A 17472-nucleotide genomic window follows, 5' to 3' on the forward strand; every position below is an offset into this window, starting at 1 on the left:
TCCTGAGGACAATAACGTGCAGTTCCTGGGGGAAAGCCTGGCGACTCGGGGGTGCCCCTCTCGTGGCACAGGGCGGTTGTCATCCTGTTGCTGAAAAGGGATGATCTCTGCTTGCTTAAGAACGGGCGTCCGGTCTCCCTCCTCAACATGGATTATAAGATCTACCTACGTCCAGGAATTCCCAGAGAAACACATCTCCAGAGGCACTAATTACAGTCCCCATATCTCATGCAGAGTTCGGTCACGAAATCCTCTGTCAACCCTGAATGTCTGTAGCAGCTCACAACATAACCTCCAGAAAGCCATCCACAGCACCTCCACTGACTTTACAATAGCAGAAGTAAGTCAAAACACCCACACCTGTAAGTTGGATGCCTGGTCCTTTTACATAACACTCGTGCTGCTAAATGTATGTTCAGCTGAGCGTGACTAACACAGGCGGTCAGTAGACGTGCACAGACGAAGCTAGAAAGACGTCTGTCAAAGATGTCGGAATAGTTGATTGATGTCAATTCAAACCCCTCCTCACACTAACAGCACATGGTCAATTAGCCTGGGCGAGAGACTGGCACAACATGGGACATGTAATGACCACACTAGAACCCTGTCCAGCATGAGGCACAGTGTTAACCACACCAAAGCCCTGCCCGTCATGGGTCACAGTGCTGACCATATTAGAGCCCTGCCCAAAATGGAGGAATGCCATGGCCACACGGGAGCCCTGTCCAACATGGGTAACTATGCTGACCACACTACAGACGTGCCCAACATCGGGCACAGTGCTGACCACACTAGAACCCTGCCCAGCATGGGGCACCATGCTGACAACACTGGAACACTACCCAGCATAGGGCACCATGCTGACCACACGAGAACCCTACCCAGCAAATGGGAACGGAGCTGACCACACTAGAACCCTGCCCAGCATGGAGCACCGTGCTGACCACACACGAACCCCACCCAGCAAATGGTAACGGTGCTGACCACACACGAACCCTACCCAGCATCGGGCACCATGCTGACCACACTAGAACACAGCCCAGCATGGGGCACTGTGCTGACCTCACTAACGCCCAGCCCAGCATGGGGCAATGTGCTGGCCAAACTAGAGTCCTGCCCTGAATGGGTCACTGTGCTGATCACACGACAGTCCTGTCCAGCATGGGGCACTGTGCTGACCACACTAGAGCCCTGCCAAGCATGGGGCAATGTGCTGGCCAAACTAGAATCCTGCCCTGAATGGGTCACTGTGCTGATCACACGACAGTCCTGTCCAGCATGGGGCACTGTGCTGACCACACTAGAGCCCTGTGCAGCATGAGGCACTGTGCTGATCACACTACAATCCTGTCCAGCATGGGGCACTGTGCTGACCACACTAGAGCCCTGTACAGCATGGGGCACTGTGCTGATCACACTGCAGTCCTGCACAGCATGGGGCACTGTGCTGACCACACGAGAGCCCTGTGCAGCATGAGGCACTGTGCTGATCACACGACAATCCTGTCCAGCATGGGGCACTGTGCTGACCACACTAGAGCCCTGTACAGCATGGGGCACTGTGCTGATCACACGACAGTCCTGTCCAGCATCGGGCACATTGCTAACCACACTAGAGCCCTGGCTAGCATGGGGCACTATGCTGACCACACTAAAGTCCTGTCCAGAATGGGGCACAGTGCTGACCACACTGGATCCCTGTCCAGCATGGGGCACTGTGCTGACAACACTCGAGCCCTGTCCAGCATAGGGCACTGTGCTGACGTCACTCCAGTCCTGTCCAGCATGGGGCACTGTGCTGATCACACGACAGTCCTGTCCAGCATAGGGCACTGTGCTGACCTCACTAACGACCAGCCCAGCATGGGGCACTGTGCAGATCACGCTAGTGCCCAGTCCAGCATGGGGCATTGTGCTGAGCACACTGGAACCCATGTCCAACCTGGGGCATTGTGCTGAACACACTAGATCTCTGTCCAATACGGGGCACTGTGCTGACCACACGATAACCCTGACCAGCATGGGGCTCTGTGCTGACCACACTAGAATCTTTCCAGCATGGGGCACTGTGCTGACCACACTAGCGTCTTTCCAGCATGGGGCACTGTGCTGACCACACTAGCGTCTTTCCAGCATGGGGCACGGTGCTGACCACATTTGATCCCTTCCCAGCATGGGGCGCTGTGCTGACCTCTCTGGCGCACTGTAAAGCATGGGACACTGTGCTGACCAACTGGAGTCCTGCCCAGCACGAGGAGGCAAGTGCTGACCACACTGGAGCCCTACCTAGCATGGGGCAATGTGCTGATCACACTAGTGACCTGCGCAACATGGAGCACTGTGCTGACCACACTAGAGTCCTGTCCAGCTTGAGGCACTGTGCTGATCACACTACAGTCCTGCCGAGCATGGGGCACTGTGCTGACCACTCTAGAGTCCTGTCCAGGATGAGGCACAGTGCTGATCACACTACAGTCCTGTCCAGCATGAGGCACTGTGCTGACCACACTAGAACCCTGCCCAGCATGGGGCACTGTGCTGACCACACTAGAACCCTGCCCAGCATGGGGCACTGTGCTGACCACACTAGAATCCTTCCAGCATGAGGCACTGTGCTGACCACACTAGCGTCTTTCCAGCATGGGGCACTGTGCTGACCACTGCAGCGCACTGTAAAGCATGGGGCACTATGCTGACCAGACTGGAACCCTGCCCAGCATGGGGCACTGTGCTGATCACACTGGAACCTTGCCCAGCATGGGGCTCTGTGCTGTGCACACTAGAACCCTGACCTGAATGGGGCTCTGTGCTGTACACACTAGAACCCTGACCAGCATAGGGCACTGTGCTGACCACACTGGAACACTGCCCATCATGGGGCACTGTGCTGACCACACTATAACCCTGCCCAGCATGGGGCTCTGTGCTGACCACACTAGAATCTTTCCAGCATGGGGCACTGTGCTGGCCACACGAGCGTCTTTCCAACATGGGGCACGGTGCTGACCAGATTTGATCCCTTCCCAGCATGGGGCGCTGTGTTGACCACTCGAGAGCACTGTAAAGCATGGGGCACTGTGCTGACAACATTTGATCCCTTCCCAGCATGGGGCGCTGTGCTGACCTCTCTCGAGCACTGTAAAGCATGGGGCACTGTGCTGACCACACTGGAGCCCTACCTAGCATGGGGCAATGTGCTGATCACAGGAGTGACCTGCCCAAAATGGAGCACTGTGCTGACCACACTAGCGACATGCCCAGCAGGGGCACTGTGCTGATCACACTACAGTCATGTACAACATGGAAAATGTGCTGACCACACCAGAGTCCTGTCCAGCATGAGGCACTGTGCTGATCACACTACAGTCATGTACAACATGGAAAATGTGCTGACCACACCAGAGTCCTGTCCAGCATGAGGCACTGTGCTGATCACACTACAGTCCTGCCCTGCATTGGGCACTCTGCCTGTGCAGCATGGGGCTCTGTGCTGACCACACAAATCCCTGTCCGACATGTGGCATTGTGCTGACCACACTAGATCTCTATTCAACATGGGGCACTGTGCTGAACATACAAGATCCCTGTCCAATATGGGGCACTGAGCTGACCACACTCGACCCCTGTCCAGCATGGGGCACTGTGCTGATCACACTACAGTCTTGTCCAGCATGAGGCACTGTGCTGATCATACTACAGTCTTGTCCAGCATGAGGCACTGTGCTGATCACACTACAGTCCAGTCCAACATAGGGCACTGTGCTGATCACACTGCACTCCTGTCCAGCATGAGGCACTGTGCTGATCACACTACAGTCCTGTCCAGCATGGGGCACTGTGCTGATCACACTACAGTCTTGTCCAGCATGAGGCACTGTGCTCATCACATTACAGTCCTGTCCAACATAGGGCACTGTGCTGATCACACTACAGTCCTGGACAGCATGGGGCACTGTGCTGATCACACTGCACTCCTGTCCAGCATGAGGCAATGTGCTGATCATACTACTGTCATGTCCAGCCTGAGGCACTGTGCTGATCACACTACAGTCCTGTCCAGCATGAGGCACTGTGCTGATCACACTACAGTCCTGTCCAGCATGGGGCAATGTGCTGATCACACTACAGTCCTGTCCAGCATGAGGCACTGTGCTGATCACACTACAGTCCTGTCCAGCATGGGGCACTGTGCTGATCACACTACAGTCCTGTCCAGCATGGGGCACTGTGCTCATCACACTACAGTCCTGTACAGCATGAGGCACTGTGCTGATCACACTACAGTCCTGTCCAGCATGGGGCACTGTGCTGATGACACTACAGTCCTGTCCAGCATGGGGCACTGTGCTCATCACACTACAGTCCTGTCCAGCATGGGGCACTTTGCTCATCACACTAGAGCCCTGTCCAGCATGGGGCACGGTGCTGATCACACTACAGTCCTGTCCAGCATGAGGCACTGTGCTGATCACACTACAGTCCTGGACAGCATGGGGCACTGTGCTGACCACACTGGAGCCCTGTCCAGCATGGGGTACTGTGCTGAGCACACTACAGTCCTGTACAGCATGAGGCACTGTGCTGACCACACAGGAGACCTGTCCAGCATGGGGCACTGTGCTGATCACACTACAGTCCTGTCCAGCATGAGGCACTGTGCTGATCACACTACAGTCCTGTCCAGCACGGGGCACTGTGCTGATCACACTACAGTCCTGTCCAGCATGGGGCACTGTGCTGATCACACTACAGCCCTGTCCAGCATGAGGCAATGTGCTCTTCACACTACAGTCCAGTCCAGCATGAGGCACTGTGCTGATCACACTACAGTCCTGTCCAGCATGGGGCACTGTGCTCATCACACTACAGTCCTGTCCAGCATGGGGCACTTTGCTCATCACACTACAGTCCTGTCCAGCATGGGGCACGGTGCTGATCACACTACAGTCCTGTCCAGCATGAGGCACTGTGCTGATCACACTACAGCCCCGTCCAGCATGGGGCAATGTGCTGATCACGCTACAGTCCAGTCCAGCATGAGGCACAGGGCTGATCACACTACAGTCCTGTCCAGCATGAGGCACTGTGCTGATCACACAACAGTCCTGTCCAGCATGAGGCACTGTGCTGATCACACTACAATCCTGTCCAGCATGGGGCACTGTGCTGATCACACTACAGTCCTGTCCAGCATGGGGCAATGTGCTGATCACACTACAGTCCTGTCCAGCATGGGGCATTGTGCTGATCACACTAGAGCCCTGTCCAGCATGGGGCACTGTGCTCATCACACTGGAGCCCTGTCCAGCATGGGGTACTGTGCTGATCACACTACAGTCCTGTCCAGCATGGGGCACTGTGCTGATCACACTACAGTCCTGTCCAGCATGGGGCAATGTGCTGATCACACTGCAGTCCTGTCCAGCATGGGGCAATGTGCTGATCACACTACAGTCCTGTCCAGCATGGCGCATTGTGCTGATCACACTAGAGCCCAGTCCAGCATGGGGCATTGTGCTCATCACACTAGAGTCCTGTCCAGCATGGGGCATTGTGCTGACCATACTAGAGCCCTGTCCAGCATGGGGCACTGTGCTCATCACACTAGAGCCCTGTCCAGCATGGGGTACTGTGCTGATCACACTACAGTCCTGTCCAGCATGAGGCAATGTTCCGAAAACAGTACAGTCCTGTCCAGCATGAGGCACTTTGCTGATCACACTAGAGCCCTGTCCAGCATGGGGCACGGTGCTGATCACACTACAGTCCTGTCCAGCATGGGGCACTGTTCTGAAAACAGTACAGTCCTGTCCAGCATGAGGCACTGTGCTGATCACACGACTGTCCTGTACAGCATGGGGCACTGTGCTGACCACACAGGAGCCCGGTCCAGCATGGGGCACTGTGCTGATCACACTACAGACCTGTCCAGCATGAGGCACTGTGCTGATCACAATACAGTCCTGTCCATCATGGGGCACTGTGCTGATCACACTACAGTCCTGTCCAGCATGGGGCACTGTGCTGATCACACTAGATCCCTGTCCAACATGGGGCATTGTGCTGAAAACACTGGATCCCTGTCCAACATGGGGCACTGTGCTGAACATACTAGATCCCTGTCCAACATGGGGCATTGTGCTGAAAACACTGGATCCCTGTCCAACATGGGGCACTGTGCTGAACATACTAGGTCCCTGTCCAACATGGGGCACTGTGCTGAACACACTGGATCCCTGTCCAACATGGGGCATTGTGCTGAACCCACTAGATCCTTGTCCATCATGGGGCATAGTGCTGAACACACTAGATCCCTTTCCAACATGGGGTACTGTGCTGAATACACTAGATCCCTGTCCAACATGGGGCATTGTGCTGACCACGCTATCTCTCTGTCCAACATGGGGCATTGTGCTGAACACACTCGATACCTGTCCAACATGGGGCATTGTGCTGAACACACTAGATCCCTGTCCAGCATGGGGAATTGTGCTGACAACACTAGATCCCTGTCCAGCATGGGGCACTGTGCTGACCATACTAGATCCCTGTCCAACATGGGGCATTGTGCTGACCACACTAGATCCCTGTCGAGCATGGCGCATTGTGCTGACCTCACTAGATCCCTGTCCAGCATGGCGCATTGTGCTGAACACACTAGATCCCTGTCCAGCATGGGGAATTGTGCTGACCATACTAGAGCCCTGTCCAGCATGGGGCACTGTGCTGACCATACTAGATCCCTGTCCAACATGGGGCATTGTGCTGACCACACTAGATCCCTGTCGAGCACGGCGCATTGTGCTGACCTCACTAGATCCCTGTCCAGCATGGCGCATTGTGCTGACCTCACTAGGTCCCTGCCCAGCATGGGGCACTGTGCTGACCACACCAGAGCCCTGCCCAGCATGGGGCACTGTGCTGACCACACCAGAGCCCTGCCCAGCATGGGGCACTGTGCTGACCACACCAGATTCCTGTCCAACATGGGGCTCTGTGCTGACCATGCTAGAGCCCTGCACATCATGGGGGACTTTCATGGGCACACTTGCGCACTGTTCAACATGGGGCATTGTGCTGATCACACTGGAGCCCTACACAGCATGGGGCATTGTGATCACCCCACTAGACTTCTGCCCAGCATGGGGCACTGTGCTGAACTCAATAGATCCCTGTCAAATATGGGGCACTGTGCTGAACACACTGGATCCCTGTCCAACATGGGGCACTGTGCTGACCACGCTAGACCCCTGTCCAATATGGGGCACTGTGCTGACCATACTAGATCCCTGTCCAACATGGGGCAGTGTGCTGACCGCACTAGATCCCTGTCCAACATGGGGCACTGTGCTGACCACTCAAATCCCTGTCCGAAATGGGGCACTGTGCAGACCACACTACATCCCTATCCAACATGGGGCACTGTGCTGAACATACAAGATGCCTGTCCAATATGGGGCACTGTGCTGACCACACGAGATCACCGTCTAACATGGGGCACTGTGCTGACCACACTAGATCCGTGTCCAACATGGGGCACTGTGCTGACCATACCAGAGCGCTGCACAGCATGGGGGACTCTCATAGGCACACTGGCGCCCTGTGCTGATCACACTCGAGCCCTACCCAGCATGGGGCATTGTGCTGACCACACTAGATCCCTGTCCAGTATGGGGCACTGTGCTGACCACAATAAAATCTTTCCAGCATGGGGCACTATGCTGACCACACTAGATCCCTGTCCAGTATGGGGCACTGTGCTGACCACAATAGAATCTTTCCAGCATGGGGCACTGTGCTGACCACACTAGCGTCTTTCCAGCATGGGGCACCGTGCTGACCACTCTAGAGCACTGTAAAGCATGGGGCACTGTGCTGACCACACTAGAACCCTGCCCAGCATGGGGCTCTGTGCTGACCACACGAGAGTCTTTCCAGCATGGGGCACTGTGCTGACCACTCTAGAGCACTGTAAAGCATGGGGCACTGTGCTGACCACACTAGAACCCTGCCCAGCATGGGGCTCTGTGCTGACCACACGAGAGTCTTTCCAGCATGGGGCACTGTGCAGACCACACTAGCGTCTTTCCAGCATGGGGCACTGTCCTGACCACATTTGATCCCTTCCTAGCATGGGGCGCTGTGCTGACCTCTCTGGTGCACTGTAAAGCATGGGGCACTGTGCTGACCACACTGGAGTCCTGCCGATCATGGAGCACTGTGCTGACCACACTAGAACCCTGCCCAGCATGGTGCACTGTTCTGACCACATTAGATCCCTTCCCAGCATGCGGCACTTTGCTGACCACATTAGATCCCTTCCCAGCATGGGGCACAGTGCTGACCACTCTCGAGTCCGTCCAGCATGGGGCACTGTGCTGACCACTCTCGAGTCCGTCCAGCATGGGGCACTGTGCTGACCACACCTGAATCCTGCCCAGCATGTTGCACTGTGCAGACCACAATATAGCGCTGCCCTGAATGCGTTACAGTGCTGATCACACTAGGGTCTTGTCCAGCATGGGGCACGGTGCTGACCACATTAGATCTCTTCCCAGCATGCGACACTATGCTAACCACACTAGAGCCCTGCCCAGCATGGGGCACTGTGCTGATCACACTAGTGCACTGTCCAGCATGGGGCACTGTGCTGACCACATTCGATCCCTTCCCAGCATTGGGCACTGTGTTGACCACACTTGACTCCTGCCCAGCATGGGTTACAGTGCTGACCATACTAGAATCTTGTCCAGCATGGGGCACTGTGCTGACTGTACGAGAGCCCTGCCCGGTATGGGGCGCTGTGCAGTTTCAGCAGCAGATGGACTGAGACAGGGATGAAGTTGGCGATGTTACCGAGGTGGAAATAGACGGTTGTAATGATATCCTGAAAATGAGGTTAAATCTCATGTTGTGGTCAAATGTGACACCAAGGTTGCAAACAGACTGTTTGAATCTCAGACTGTTACCAGGGAGAGGGATGGAATCAATAGCAAGGGAACAGAGTTGGAGTGGGGAGTCAAAACAATGGCTTCAGTCTTCCCAATATTTAATTGCAGGAAATTTCTGCTCATCCAGTACTGGATGTCGGATAATCAGTCTGATAATATAACAACAGTGGAGAAGTGGAGATAGGTGATGGTGAAGTAAACTTTATGGAGGTCTTTGATGAAACAATGGAGAGGTTTGATGAGGGTGGTGTGATTGAAGTTATATTTATATGGACTTTCAACTGTGTTTGATCAAGTGTCATTCAATAGACAGCTTAACGAAACTGAACCCTATGGATTAAAGGGGCAATGACAGTGTTTTTTTTAATTCATTCACGGGATGTGGGCGTCGCTGGCCAGGCCAGCATTTATTACCCATCCCTAATTGTCCTTGAGAAGGTGGTGGTGAGCTGCCTTCTTCAACCGCTGCAGACCATGTGGGGTAGGTAAACCAACAGTGCTGTTAGGATTTTGACCCAGTGACAGTGAAGGAATGGCGATATAGTTCCAAGTCAGCATGATGTGTGACTTGGAGGGGAACTTGCAGGTGGTGGTGTTTCCATGTATTTGCTGCCCTTGTCCTTCTAGTTCGTAGAGGTCGCGGGTTTGGAAGGTGCTGTCTAAGGAGCCTTGGTGCATTGCTGCAATGCATCTTGTAGATGGTACACATTGCTGCCACTGTGCGTCAGTGGTGGAGGGAGTGAATGTTTGTAGATGGGGTGCCAATCAAGCGGGCTGCTTTTTCCTGGATGGTGTTAAGCTTCTTGAGTGTTGTTGGAGCTTCACCCATCCAGACAAGTGGAGAGTATTCCATCACACTCCTGACTTGTGCCTTGTAGATTGTGGACAGGCTTTGGGGAGTCAGGAGGTGAGTTACTCGCCTCAGGATTCCTAGCCTCTGACCTGCTCTTGTAGCCACGGTATTTATATTAGAACATTAGAACATTACAGCGCAGTACAGGCCCTTCGGCCCTCGATGTTGCGCCGACCTGTGAAACCATCTGACCTACACTATTCCATTTTCATCCATATGTCTATCCAATGACCACTTAAATGCCCTTAAAGTTGGCGAGTCTACTACTGTTGCAGGCAGGGCGTTCCACGCCCCTCCTACTCTCTGCTACTGGCTACTCCAGTTCAGTTTCTGGTCAATGGTAGTCCCTAGGATGTTGATGCTGGGGCATTCAGCGATGGTAATGCCATTGAATGTCAAGGAGAGATGGTTAGATTCTCTCTTGTTGGAGATGGTCATTGCCTGGCACTTGTGTGGCACGAATGTTACTTGCCACTTATCAGCCCAAGCCTAGATGTTGTTCAGGTCTTGCTGCATTTCTGCACGGACTGCTTCAGTATCTGAGGAGTCAGGAATGGTGCTGAACATTGTGCAATCATCAGCAAACATCCCGACTTCTGACCTTATGATTGAAGGTCATTGATGAAGCAGCTGAGGATGGTTGGGCATAGGACACTACCCTGAGGAACTCCTGCAGTGATGTCCTGGAGCTCAGATGATTGACCTCCAACAACCACAACCATCTTCCTTTGCGCTAGGTATGACTCCAGCCAGCGGAGGGTTTTCCCCCTGATTCCCATTGACCTAAGTTTTGCTCGGGCTTCTTGATGCCATACTCGGTCAAATGCTGGCTTGGTGTCAAGGGCAGTCACTCTCCCCTCACCTCTTGTGTTCAGCTCTTTTGTCCATGTTTGAACCAAGTCTGTAATAAGGTCAGGAGCTGAGTGGTCCTGGCAGAACCCAAACTGAGCGTCAGTGAGCAGGTTGTTGCTAAGCAAGTGCCGCTTGATGTGACTGTTGATGACACCTTCCATCACTTTACTGATGATTGAGAGGAGGATAATGGGGCGGTAATTGGCCGGGTTGGATTTGTTCTGCTTTTTGTGTATAGGAAATACCTGGGCAATATTCCACATTGCAGGGTAGATGCCAGTGTTGTAGCTGTACTGGAACAGCTTGGCTAGGGGTGCTGCAAATTCTGGAGCACAGGTCTTCAATACTATTGCCGGAATGTTGTCAGGCCCCACAGCTTTTGCAGTATCCAGTGACTACAGTCGTTTCTTGTTATCACGTGGGTGAATCGAATTGGCTGAAGTTTGGTATCTGTGATGCTGGGGACTTCAGGAGGAGGCCGAGATGGATCATCAGCTCGGCACTTCTGGCTGAAGATTGTTGCAAATGTTCAGCCTTATCTTTCGCACTGATGTTCTGGGCTCTCTCATCATTGAGGATGGGGATATTTGTGGAGGCACCTCCTCCAGTTAGTTGTATAATTGTCCACCACCATTCATGGCTGGATGTTGTAGGACTGCAGAGTTTAGATCTGATCCGCTGGTTATTGGATCGCTTAGCTCTGTCTATCGCATGCTGCTTACCCAGTTTGGCATGCAAGTAGTCCTGGGTTGTAGCTTCACTAGCTTGACACCTCATTTTGAGATATGCTTGGTGCTGCTCCTGGCATGCCCTCCTGCACTCTTCATTGAACCAGGGTTGGTCTCCTGGCTTGATGGTAATGGTAGAGTAGGGGATATGCCGGGCCATGAGGTTACATATTGTGGTTGAGTACAATTCTGTTGCTGCTGATGGCCCACAGCGCCTCATGGATGCCCAGTTTTGCATTGCTAGATCCGTTCGAAATCTATCCCATTCAGCATGATGATAGTGCCACACAACACGATGGACGGTATCCTCAATGTGAAGGCGGGACTTCGTCTCCACAAGGACTGTGCAGTGGTCACTCCTACCAATACTGTCATGGACAGATGCATCCGTGGCAGGCAGATTGGTGAGGACGAGGTCGAGTATGTTGTTCCCTCGTGTTGGTTCCCCCACCACCTGCCGCAGACCCAGTCTAGCAGCCATGTCCTTTAGGACTCGGCCAGCTCGGTCAGTAGTGGTGCTACCGAGCCACTCATGGTGATGGACATTGAATTCCCCCACTCAGAGTACATTTTGTGCCCTTGCCACCCTCAGTGCTCCCTCCAAGTGCTGTTCAACATGGGGGAGTACTGAGTCATCAGTTGAGGGAGAGCGGTAGGTGGTAATCAGTAGGAGGTTACCTTGCCCATATTTGACCTGATCCCAGGAGATTTCATGAGGTCCGGAGTCGATGTTGAGGACTCCCAGGGCAACTCCCTCCCTACTGTATACCACTGTGCCACCACCTCTGCTGCGTCTGTCCTGCCGGTGGGACAGGACGTACCCGGGACATTGTCTGTAAGGTATGATTCCGTGAGTACGACTATGTCAGGCTGTTGCTTGACTAGTCTGTGGGCAGCTCTCCCAACTTTGGTACAAGCCCCCAGATGTTAGTAAGGAGGACTTTGCAGGGTCGACAGGGCTGGGTTTGCCGTTGTCGTTTCCGGTGCCTCGGTCGATGCCGGGTGGTCCGTCCAGTTTCATTCCTTTTTATAGACTTTGTAGCGGTTAGTTACAACTGAGTGGCTTGCTAGACCATTTCAGAGGGCATGTTAGAGGTAACCACATTGCTGTGGGTCTGGAGTCACATATAGGCCAGACCAGGTAAGGACATCAGATTTCCTTCCCTAAAGGACATTAGTGAACCAGATGGGTTTTTACAACAATCGACAATGGTTTCATGGCCATCTTTAGACTAGTTTTAATTCCAGATTTTTTTTTATTACTTTCAAATTCCACCTTCTGCTGTGGTGGGATTCGAACCCATGTCCCCAGAGGAATACCCTGGGTCTCTGGTTACTAGTCCAGTGTCAATATAACATTGGCTAATGAAGAGTAAACAGAGAGAAGTGGTGAAAGGTTGTTGTTCAGACTCGATGGCAGTATACAGTGGTGTTCCTCAGCTGGGCTGCGAAGTGGCAGATGGAGTTCAAACTGGAAAAGTGTGAAGTGATTCATTTTGGAAGGTCGAATTTGAATGCGGAATACAGGCTTAAAGATAGGATTCTTGGTAGTGTGGAGGAACAGAGGGATCTTGGGGTCCATGTCCATAGATCGCTCAAAGTTGCCACCCAAGTTGATAGGGTTGTTAAGAAGGCGCATGGTGTGTTGGCTTTCATTAACAGGGGGATTGCGTTCAAGAGCCGCGAGGTTATGCTGCAGCTCTGTAAGGTTCAACCACACTTGGAATATTGTGTTCAGTTCTGGTCGCCTCCTTATAGGAAGGATGTGGAAGCTTTAGAGAGTGTGCAGAGGAGATTTACAAGGATGCTGCCTGGACTGGAGGGCATGTCCTACGTAGAAAGATTGAGGGAGCTATGGCTTTTCTCATTGGAGCGAGGAAGGATGAGAGGTGACTTGAAAGAGATGATGAGAGGCATAGATCGAGTGGATAGTCAGAGACTTTTTCCCAGGGTGGAAAGGGCTATCACCAGGGGGCATAATCTTAAGATGATTGGAGGAAGGTTTCAGGGAGATGTCAGAGGTAGGTTCTTTACACAGAGAGTGGTGGGTGCGTGGAATGTGCTGCCAGCGGTGGTAGTCGAAGCAGATACGTTAGGGGCATTTAAGCGACTCTTGGATAGGTACATGGATGATAGTAGAATGAGGGGTAGGTAGTTAGTTTGATCTTAGAGTAGGTTAAAGTTTCGGCACAACATTGTGGGCTGAAGGGCCTGTACTGTGCTGTACTGTTCTATGTTCTATGTTCTATGTTCTATGTTCGGTATTGGGACCACTGCTCTCTTTGCGCTTGGAAAACCCAGGGTGGGGAGGGCAGAGCCCCCTCCTCCTCCCTCTTTACTGAGCTTCCCCTCTCTGCAGCCTCTGCTCCATCTGTTGGTCATGTTTCAGACCCAGAGACACTGTAACTGCAGTCCCCATACCTTGACCAGAGTTGGGTCAACAAATCCTCTGTCGTCCCTGAATATCTGCAGCAGCTCACAACACAACCTCCAGAAAACCATCCACAGCACCTCCACTAACTTTACAATGGCAGAAATAAGTCAAAAGCCCCTCACCTGTAAGTTGAGTGCAAACGTACACACATACGAATGAGGAGCAGAAGTAGGCCATTCGGCCCCTCGAGCCTGCTCTGAAATTCAATAATAACATGGCTGATCTGGTTGTGTTTTGAATTCTAACTCCCATCTTACCCTGATAACCTTTCATTCTCTTGACTAACAAGAATCTTTCTCCCTCCACTTTTAAAATATTTCATGACCCCCATCTCCACCACCTTCTGTGGCAGAGAGTTCCAAAGTCACACAAACCTCTGAGAGAAAAATGTTCTCCTCATCTCTGTCCTGAAGGGGCGACCCATAATTTCAAAACAGTGCCCCAAAGTTCTCGACTCGCCCACAAGAGGAAACATCCTTTCCACTTCCACCTTGTCAAGACCTTTCAGATTCTTGTAAACCTCAATCAAGTCTCCCCTCACTCTTCTAAACTCCAGTGAAAACAAGCCTGTCTGTCCAACCTTTCCTCATAAGACAACCCGCTCATTCCTATTATGACTCTAGTAAACTACCTCTGAACCGCCTCTAAAGTATTCACATCCTCCAGTAAATAAGGAGACCAAAACTACAGACAGTATTCGAGATGTGGTCTCAGCAATGCCCTGTATAACTGAAGCATCACATGCTGACTTTTATTTTCAATTCCTCTTGTCATGAAGGATAGCATTCCATTCGCCTTCTTTATTACTTGCTGTACCTACCTACTAACTGTTTGTGACTCATGCATTAGAACACCTAGATCCCTAAGCACCTCGGAATTTTGCAGCGTCCTACCAAAGTGAACAACTTCACATTTTCTCACATTATACTCCATCTGTGAGATTGTTTTCCCACTCATGCAACCTATCTTTATCGGTCTGCAACCTCCTTATGTCCTCTTCACAACATACTTTCCTATCTATCTTTGTGCCACCTGCAAATTTAGCTACCATGCCATCGCTTCCCTCATCTAAGTCATTAATATAAATTGTAAAAAGTTGAGGCCCCCTGCACAGACCCCTGATGGACTCCACTTGTCACATCCTGCTAATCTGAAAATGACCCATTTATGCAGACCCTCTGTTTGCTGCAGCTGGCTAATCTTCGATCCAAGCTAATATGTTACCCCCTACACATGAGCTCCTACTTTGCACAATCACCTTTTATGTGACATCTAGTCTAATGCCTTCTGGAAATCCAAGCGCAGTGGTTCAAAGGGCTCCCCTTTATCCATATTGCATGTTACTCCTTCAAAGAACTTCAATAAATTAGTTCAGGATGATTTCCCTTTCACAAAACCATGCTGTCTATTCGCGATTACCTTGAGTTTTTCTTAAGTGCCCAGCGAAAGCCTCCTTAATGATCGATTCTAACACCTTCCCCATAACAGATGTCAAGCTAACTAACATATAGTTGCCTGTTTTCTGCCTCCCCCTCTTCTTGAATAGAGGGGTTATATTTGCTACTTTCCAGTCAGATGGAATCTTTCCAGAGTCTAGCGAATTTTGAAAAAATAACACCCACACATCTACTACCTCATTAGCCACATCTTTTAAGACCCTAGGATGAAGTCCATCAGGACCCGGGGACTTGTCAGCCCGCAACTCCATAAGTTTGCTCAGTAAAGATTCCCTGGTGATTGTATTTTCACAAAGGTCCTCTCTTCCTTCCACCTCCTGATTTACAGCTATTACTGGCATGTTTCGTGCATCTTCTATAGTGAAGACCGAAGCAAAATATTTGTTCATTGCATCCACCGTTTCCTTATTATCTACTACTAACTTTGCATTCTCACTTTCCAGAGGAGGAACACTCTCTTTACTTATTTTTGTCCTTTTTAAATACCTGTAGAAACTCTTGCTATCCATTTTTACATTTCTCGCTAGCTTCATCTCATACTCTAATGTCTTTCTCCTGATTAACCCTTTAGTCATTGTCTGCTGTTCTTTATATTCTGACCAATCATTAGAACTGCCACTCATTTCTGCACAATGATATGCCTTTAACTTCAGTGTCATGTTTTCCTTAACTTCGTTAGTTAACCGCAGACGGTGGCTCCTTCCCCTTATAGTAGGAATATACTTATTCTGGAGTATTTTGAAATATCCCCATAAATTTCTGCCACTGCTTCTCTAATTATCTACCTCCAAGCCTAGTAACCCAGTTCACTTCAGCTAGCTCAGTTTTCATGCCCAAATACTTTCCCTTATTCAAGTTTAAAATACTAGTCTTAGACCCACTCTTCTCACTTTCAAACTGGATGTAAAATTCAGTCACAGTGTGGTCGCTGCTACCTAGAGGTGCTTTTACTCTGAGGTCATTAATTAATCCTGTCACATTACACTATATAAAAACTAATTTAACCTGCTCTCTGATTGTGTCTGGAACGTGGGGCTCTAAGAAACTATCCCTAAAACATTCTATGCACTCCTCATCCAGGCTATTATTCCAAATATGATTTTTCCAGTTTATATGTAGATTAAAATCATCCATGATTATTGCCGGACCTCTATCATAAGCAAACGATATTTCTTCTTGTATAATATGTTTTATATTGCGATTACTGTTAGGAGACCTGTAGACCACTCCCACTGGGCACTTCTTTCCCCTGCTAATCCTCATCTCCACCCAAACCGATTCGACACCCTGATCTCCTGTACCAAGTTGATCTCGAACTACTGCACCAATACCATCCTTAATTAACAGTGCTACCCCTCCACCTTTACCTAGCTTCCTATTCTTCTTGAATGTCATATACCCCTCAATATTCTGGACCAGGATGCCTGGTCCTTTTAAAAAACACTAGAAGGGTTTATTCATGCTTCTGAATGTATCTTCAGCTGTGAGTGAGTAACACAGGCGGTCAGTGGCCATGCACAGACCAAGTTTCAAAGGCGTACATCAAAGCTGCTGGAATGGGACATTGACGTCACTTCAAACCCCTCCTCAGACTAACAGCAAATGCACAGTATACACAGGCTACATCCCTGCACAGCATGGGGCACTGTGCTGGCCATACTAAAAGTGGTCGCCTGTTCCATTCACATCATTTTACAGATCCAGGTTTCTGTAGTATTGGCACCAGTGGTGCCATAGAGTAAAAATCACAGCCGGAGGAGAAAGGGAGGGTAAAGCAAATCACTTTCAAAAGGGAATTGGAAAAAAAGCCTCAAAGGCATAAGATTACAAAAATATGAGACTGGAGAGGGGAATGGGATTAATTGGAGGGGTGAGGCCATGGAGTGATTTAAACACAAGAATGAGAATGTAAAAATTAAGGTGCTGCCAGACCAGGAAGAAACGTAGTTCAGTGAGCACAGGGGTGATGGGTGATCGGGATTTGCTGTGAGTTTGGATACAGGCAGCAGAGTTCTGGAAGGGCTGTGGTTTATGGAGGTTTATAATTGGGAGGGTGTCAAGGATAGAATTGGAATAGTCAAGTGTGGATTTAAGAAAGGCATAGATGAGTATTTATTCAGCAGATGGGCTGAGGCAGAGGTGGAGACGGGTGATATTACAGAGGTGGTTGTAGGCAGGGTGGGTGATGGAGAGAATA

This window comes from Heterodontus francisci, unplaced genomic scaffold (assembly GCF_036365525.1).
Source record: "Heterodontus francisci isolate sHetFra1 unplaced genomic scaffold, sHetFra1.hap1 HAP1_SCAFFOLD_627, whole genome shotgun sequence".
In the NCBI taxonomy this organism is placed as follows: domain Eukaryota; kingdom Metazoa; phylum Chordata; class Chondrichthyes; order Heterodontiformes; family Heterodontidae; genus Heterodontus; species Heterodontus francisci.